Here is a 6,622-nt window from a genome sequence, read left to right as displayed (position 1 = left end):
GCTTGTATGGCAGCTATAGGTTATACTGGTTGGATCTATACAATTTCTTCGGAGATTATGCCGTTCGCTTGGATAATAATCCTTGCCAAGTTTCGAGGCGATATCTTGTCAAATAAAAAAGTTTTCCATACAAGGACTTGATTTTTATCGTTGAGTTTGTATGACAGCTATAGGCTATAGTGATCCGATCTGAACAATTTCTTTGGAGATTAYACCGATTCCTTTGGCAATAACTCTTGCCAAATTTCGTGATGATATCTTGTCAAATAATAAAGTTTTCTATACAAGGACTCGGTTTTGAACGATCAGTTTGTGTGACGCTTCCATCCGAACAATTTCTTGAGTATCTTCTTGGAGAGCAAAATTTTACATCSATATCTGTAAAATTTAGGGACTAGGTTCGCGTATATGCAGACGGACGGGCATAGCTAYATCGACTCAGTTCGGGACTGTGATCATTTATACATGTAATACTTGCTAGGGTCTCCGAAGTTTTCATGTGAGTGTTACAAACTTAGTGTCAAATTTAATCTACGCTGTTCACGGTATAATATGTAATTACTAAAAAAGGTAAACATTAAAGTAGATAATAATCCACATAAAAAAGTCGTCGAGTAGACTTGTGTCATACGGAGTGAAATAAATATGACAAAAAACAAACGAAAATTGTAGATATAACAGAGAAAATATTGGAAATACAGATATAAGCAAACAATACGAAGGTAATTATAAAAAATTATAAATTTTCCAAACCCACCAATATGTTTCAACGACAAAAGCCGTACACCGCATACTTTAAGAACACTCTTTACACCAATTTAACTATATCAAACCACACAAAATACACAAATTATTATTTCAAAAACCGCTCGAAGAATTGTTGTAATTTTACGCAAAACACTTTATTGATAGCAGAAATAATTGTAATATTGAACTACATATATTAAGTAAATCAAAATCAAAATAATTTTTAACAGTGGTGGTAAGAACCAAATGAAACGCGAGATGAACGATCTTTTAACAGAGACGAAAAAATATGTAAGTTTTTACTCTTAAACTCACGACTTCGCACGATTAAAAAAAGTAATATAAAYTTAGTTAAAATTGGTACCGTAACCGCACATTCCCGTAACGAGACTGATTTGTTCTAGTCGCGTTTGTCGTCATAGCAGAATAAAGTAAGGGAACGTACAATCGTTTTGAGTATGTAAACAACAAACGCTTTTGTTTCTTTTCTCCTCAATTTGAATATGAGGAAGCGGTACCGCCGCGCCGTTGAGATAAAGCCGACCCACAGTTGGCGATTATACTTTTATCTTATCTCGGCGTGTTTTATGTTAGTAGGTGGCGTCTTATGATCGCATACGACGATAAGAAAGTAAACAACTTGCAGAAATTGAAGGTGTGTTAGTTAATATGGAACTGGAGAGTTAAGATTTGTTTTGGAAAATAAACCAAACAATTTACGCTAATCTAAGCAGCTATACACGAATTATTGCTTTTCGTTTTCGATCAAATGCCCGAAAAGTTGCTTATTGACATACTCTATGGGCAGAAGGTGGTCTTGGTTCACATTTCTTCAAAAATGTAGCCGRCTTGTAGAGAAGGAGTAGAGAAGTTATTAATAATTTTTTCGTGTCTGAATTAGAGGATGTTGATGTGGACGACCTTGGTTCCAAMAAGACCGCGCTACATACCATACATCCAACAAAACAATTAAAGGAAACTTTTGATGAAAGCATTATCTCGCGTCGTGGGTCTGTGGGATGGCATCCAAGATCGATCACTTTAACAGCAATGGCTTGTTTTTGTTGATTTATGTGAAGTAGCTTGTCTACGGCGATAAAACCGAGACGATTGATGGCGTTCAAGAGAATATTCGGCGCTTTATCGCTGAAATACGGACCCAATTTCAGCAAAACGTGRTAGACGCTACAAGTCCCTCAATATTCCCGTCCTGCTATATGGTGCGAAGGTATGAAAAAATGACATCATCTAATGCGCTGGACTTAGGAGGGAGTCTTCAAGACAAAATTTTTGCGGAAGAMTTRTGATCCTAAGCGCATTKKCAACGCCGAGTAATGCAGTYGATGAMACGATRAGATGTAYGAGATACGCAACATTGACATAGCGAATCAAGAGACAGCGACTACGCTAGCTAAGTAATGTTGTACGGGTGGAAGAGAACATTCCAGCTYTGAARGTTTTCGATTTCKTACTCGCCKACGGAAGCRGAGGAAARGAGAGACCTCCACTCCATTGGAGAGATMACGTACAGAAGGACTTGGTTGCACTTRGTCTCTCGAATAGGCGCCAAATTACGAAAACAAGAAACTACGCACTGTCGTTAAATCGGCCCGTAAAGAAGGAGAACAATCTATTTTGTAAGCAATTTCGAAACTGCGTTATCTTCAGGCTTAATTACAGATACAGAGATTACCTTCAACCATCAGAGCTAGACCGTGCCCTTACCACATTATTTAAATAATTTCGACTCAGATGTTCGACGTGCATGCTGTAAAGCCCATATCAGGTCCACACTGCGCTGAATGTTGTGAAGTACAATTTTTTTTAATAATTGAACCGAAAAACTTAACAACATTTTTTTTTATGTAAATTAGTATCACATTTTTCAGAGCTCCTTACTAAAACATAATTAAAACCATTTATTATTGTAGTTGCAAGTAAGAGAGTGAGAGTAAAAAAGTCAACAACTMATTTGGGCCGCGCCTGCTKGTGTYGAAGCTGTTGCATTTAAATGAGGGTTACGCGTCGGTTGGTAATGGTAGCTCGCACCATGGCAGAGAACCAAAGAGCGCGATGGTCAACGGCAAGGGAGTTGAAAACGCTGCCAGCAAAAACACCTTTTTCTTAATTAAATGCAAATAATTTAGCGCAGCAGAAACCAAGCCAAGTAAATATGTACCAAGTATATATTCTCCCACCAATTGTGGTCACCGGGTTTGTTAATGGATATATACATATAATATGTACTCCCATGGAAATGTGCAAAAAACATRCAAAAGTGTAAGCGTTTTGTGAGAAAACAAACTTTGTTCATGAAATTCGTTYAAAATTTTAGCGTCCACTCAATAATTGGGTTCGACGAATCTTTTTGGCAAGTARGAATCTATGAAATGAATCTTAGATGAACTTAAACAGAAATACTTGAAAACTTTCGTTAAAAAGCAAAATTTTGCTCCAAAATAYCGCAAAAGGGAATTCGATATATTTTTGACGTGTCTTCTCACTTTTTGAGATATTCAAAGTAGATTCTGGAAACTGGCGAATAACACGCGCGMTGTTATGCTGCAAGGCCTGAATCGAAGCGGAATTGTCCACAGATACTTTAGGCTTCATACCGCGCACTAAAGTGTTCAATCAATTCATTGATTGATGCGATGTATGGGCCGTCTTGTTGAAACCCATTGTCGCCGAGATCACGAGCTTCAATTTCCAGCATCAAATAGTCGGTTAKCATGGTACAATAACGGTCGTCATTGACAGTTACGTTCTCACCGGCATCATTTTTGAAAAAATGTGAACTGATGATTATACAGGCCCACAAACCACATGAAAGCGTTGTTTTTCTGGATGAAATGGCATGGAAATCTCTTCAGGTTGCTCTTCGTCCCAAATGCCGCAATTTTACTTGTTTATATACTCATTCAGCCGGAAATAGGCGTCATTGCTGAACAAAATTTGGCTCGAAAACGTCGGATCTTCTTGGAACTTTTCAAGAACTCATAGAGCGAAGCGATGTCGCTTTGGAAGGTTGACCGGCTTCAGTTTTTTCACAATCTATTGAAAAAATTACCAATACTTGCATCACCGCTTATAAGGTGGATACCTGAGAATCTCCCTACCAAACTCCCGGAGCTTCTGGCGAGACACGTTCAATGTAATGGCCTAGAGTTGTCCTGTTGGAATGCAATTCCTCTCCGACTGGCCAAAGTTAGCCGCTCCAGGAGATTGCTTACTTCAGTCGGTCAAACGAACAGATTATTCAGATCCGAATTAAGAGTAGATTTCATTTAAATTATGAACATTTAATTTAAGGAGTAATTACTCATTGTATTCTAAGAATTGTAAACTCAGCCTAACTTTCTTAAAACCCTAGGACACATGTAAATTACTACATATATACCCCTTACCCCATTTCCACCCCCAGACACTACACCAGTTTTTACTATTATAGTTTCTTTTGAGCAGCCAAGCAAAACAATTATGAGAAAACATTCTAAAACTTCAAACACACCCAAACTATAGTACTTCACAAAAAAGAAAAAGAAWATAAACAAGAATTTAAAACTGACAGTCCAACAACAAAGTGAATGCGTTAAAAAGTAAATTAAGTTCTGTTGACTGGTGGACTGATGGCAGTTGGTGSCGAAAAGCTGTAGTTTAGAAGCGTTGGTTCAAACAATGGCGACTGAGAACAAATTGTCAACAATTTCGCAAGAGCAATTGTTACAACAATTACAATTACATGGGCAACAAACCGTTAAAAAAACAAGTGACTGCTTAGTGACTACAACTGAAGGTACGGAACAAAAGAAAAACAAGCGAAAACAGCAGATAGAGCCAGAGAGATCAAGTGTACAAGATTGAGGAACAAGTGCTTCGGTTGCTATAGACAACAACAGCAACAGCGCTGAAATAAATGAGACATTATTAACTGCATTTGCAGATATTAGTTTGCTATGTGCGAGGCCATGAAGTCATGAAGTAAGCGGTGTGYGGGCGTAAATAACTAAATATCAACTCACGCTCACTTCAGAGGAATGTCAAAAGCAAAACGTTTTGCATATTTTCCAAATAACTGTTGGCGATAAAGTAGTTTGTTTTACAATGTTGAAGAAAATTCTTTAGTAGTTAGAGATTGGCTTTCCTAAGGGTGATATGCACTCATTCTGATTCTAAGGAAATATGAGAAATCGTTGACTTTTTGTAGGAGCAACCTTACTGATAAATATTTTCTTTTAATTTAAAAGCCGGCTCAACCCGTTATCCATTTATTTGATCGAAAACCTTTAGCTCGCCATTTTCAGTGATAGTTAAGCACTTCAGGCGATCTGTCCGTTGAAATGAAATCAACARTRGTACTGGAGAGCATCAATAATGCTAAACAGGGTTGTCACGAAAAATAACATTTCATTAGCATGGAACCTTGGGCATAGAGGTATCAAGAGGGAAAGAGAATGCGGCAACCAAGCTGATGAGACCCGAGGCTTTCTTCGCTGTTGACATACGCATATTATAAGCCGAACTTCTTGAAGAGAAAATGGCTTGTAGAAATCGCTATTGACAACAAATGCATGGCATAGATTGTTCTCGACAGATGAAATTAAGGCAAGTAGTCGAATTTTATACAGGTCGCTGGAGGCTGAGGATGCTGTTCTGTACTGTCTGTGTCGTTTCTGCGACCAGGAGGAATATACACTAGACCACACACTTGGTTGCTCAGCAATCCCAAAAAGCTGAAGTCAGGCTATCGGGCAAAAAAAATCCGGGGAGAGAATATATCACAACTAATTAATCCAGGAGCATTAGTAAGCCACTTCGATTAAATGGGTTAAATTTAGTGTTATGATTCACTTTTTATTAACTTTCACGTCATGAGTGATATGGAACTTGTAGAGTTTGGTCTTTGTTCGTGGAGAGAGGAATTTACTTCTCATTTGCCTACTCAGTCCGAAGTAGCGTATGTTAGCAAGAGTGATTCTGCGTTGCATTTCAAGGCTGAYATTGTTGTTGGTGTTGATGCTAGTTCCAAGATAGACGAAATTATCTACGATTTCAAAGTTATGACTGTCAACAGTGACGTTCGAGCGAAATAGCGAATGTGATGATGATGTGTGTGTGTGTGTGATGTTTGTTTGATGACGGCAGCTATTTCGTCTTGTCTTATATGCCTTGCTTCCTTATATAATCTGAAGAAATGAGGGACTTACGGTGCGATTGCTGACACCAATGATATCATATACCGGACGACGCCATCTTTTAGAAGATTGTTCTTTCTCTATTCAGCTCTGTAGCTTGAATTATTTTCTCCAACAGTAGATTGAAGAACTCGCACTATAGGGAGTGGCCTTCGTCTGAAACCTCATTTTGTATCGAACGGCTCGGAGAGGTCCTTCCCGATCCTGACGGAGCTTTTGGCATTGCTCAACGTTAGTTTACACAGTCGTATTGGTTTTGCGGAGATAACAAGTTCAGACATAGCGGCATTAAGGCAGCTTCTTTTCCTGCTGTCAAAGACAGCTTTGAAATCGACGAAGAGGTGATGTTCTCTTTTCACGGGTGTTTTCCAAGTTTGGCTCTTGGTGAAAATCATGTCAATAGTAGATTTTCCAGGTTTAAAGCTAATAAGGTCCAATCAGTTTGTTTACAGTGTTCATTCTTTCTTCCACACTCGTTAAGACCTTATATGCCTCCTTATTAAGGAGGCTTCTCCTGCGGTAATTGGTACAGATTGTGGGGTGCCACTTTTCGTGGATTGGGCAGACCACACTAAGGTTTCAATAATCGGGCTTGGTTTCAACCGACCATGTCTTATTAATTTTTAATCTTTCGAATAATACAAACTGATACATCTTTAAACACTTTCTTCCTACTTCCC

The 6,622-nt window shown here is 38.4% G+C and overlaps 1 protein-coding gene across 10 annotated transcripts in view; it reads right to left on the bottom strand.

The window, feature by feature from the left end:
- The window catches only part of LOC108968386, a 169,698-nt gene that overhangs the window by 103,610 nt on the left and 59,466 nt on the right, over positions 1-6,622 (bottom strand). The window contains exon 1 of one of the 10 annotated variants that reach the window (XM_018932398.1): positions 758-900. The exons of the other annotated variants lie outside the window; for them this stretch is intronic. The gene's annotated coding sequence lies outside the window, so the exon portion shown is untranslated. Of the gene's footprint in view, positions 1-757; positions 901-6,622 lie in introns of those variants that run through there. 10 annotated transcript variants of the gene reach the window in all.

The sequence above is a fragment of the Bactrocera latifrons genome, unplaced genomic scaffold, assembly GCF_001853355.1.
Source record: "Bactrocera latifrons isolate USDA-ARS-PBARC rearing strain unplaced genomic scaffold, ASM185335v1 scaffold_213, whole genome shotgun sequence".
In the NCBI taxonomy this organism is placed as follows: Eukaryota; Metazoa; Arthropoda; class Insecta; order Diptera; family Tephritidae; genus Bactrocera; species Bactrocera latifrons.
This window is presented reverse-complemented; position numbering and strand designations above follow the sequence as displayed.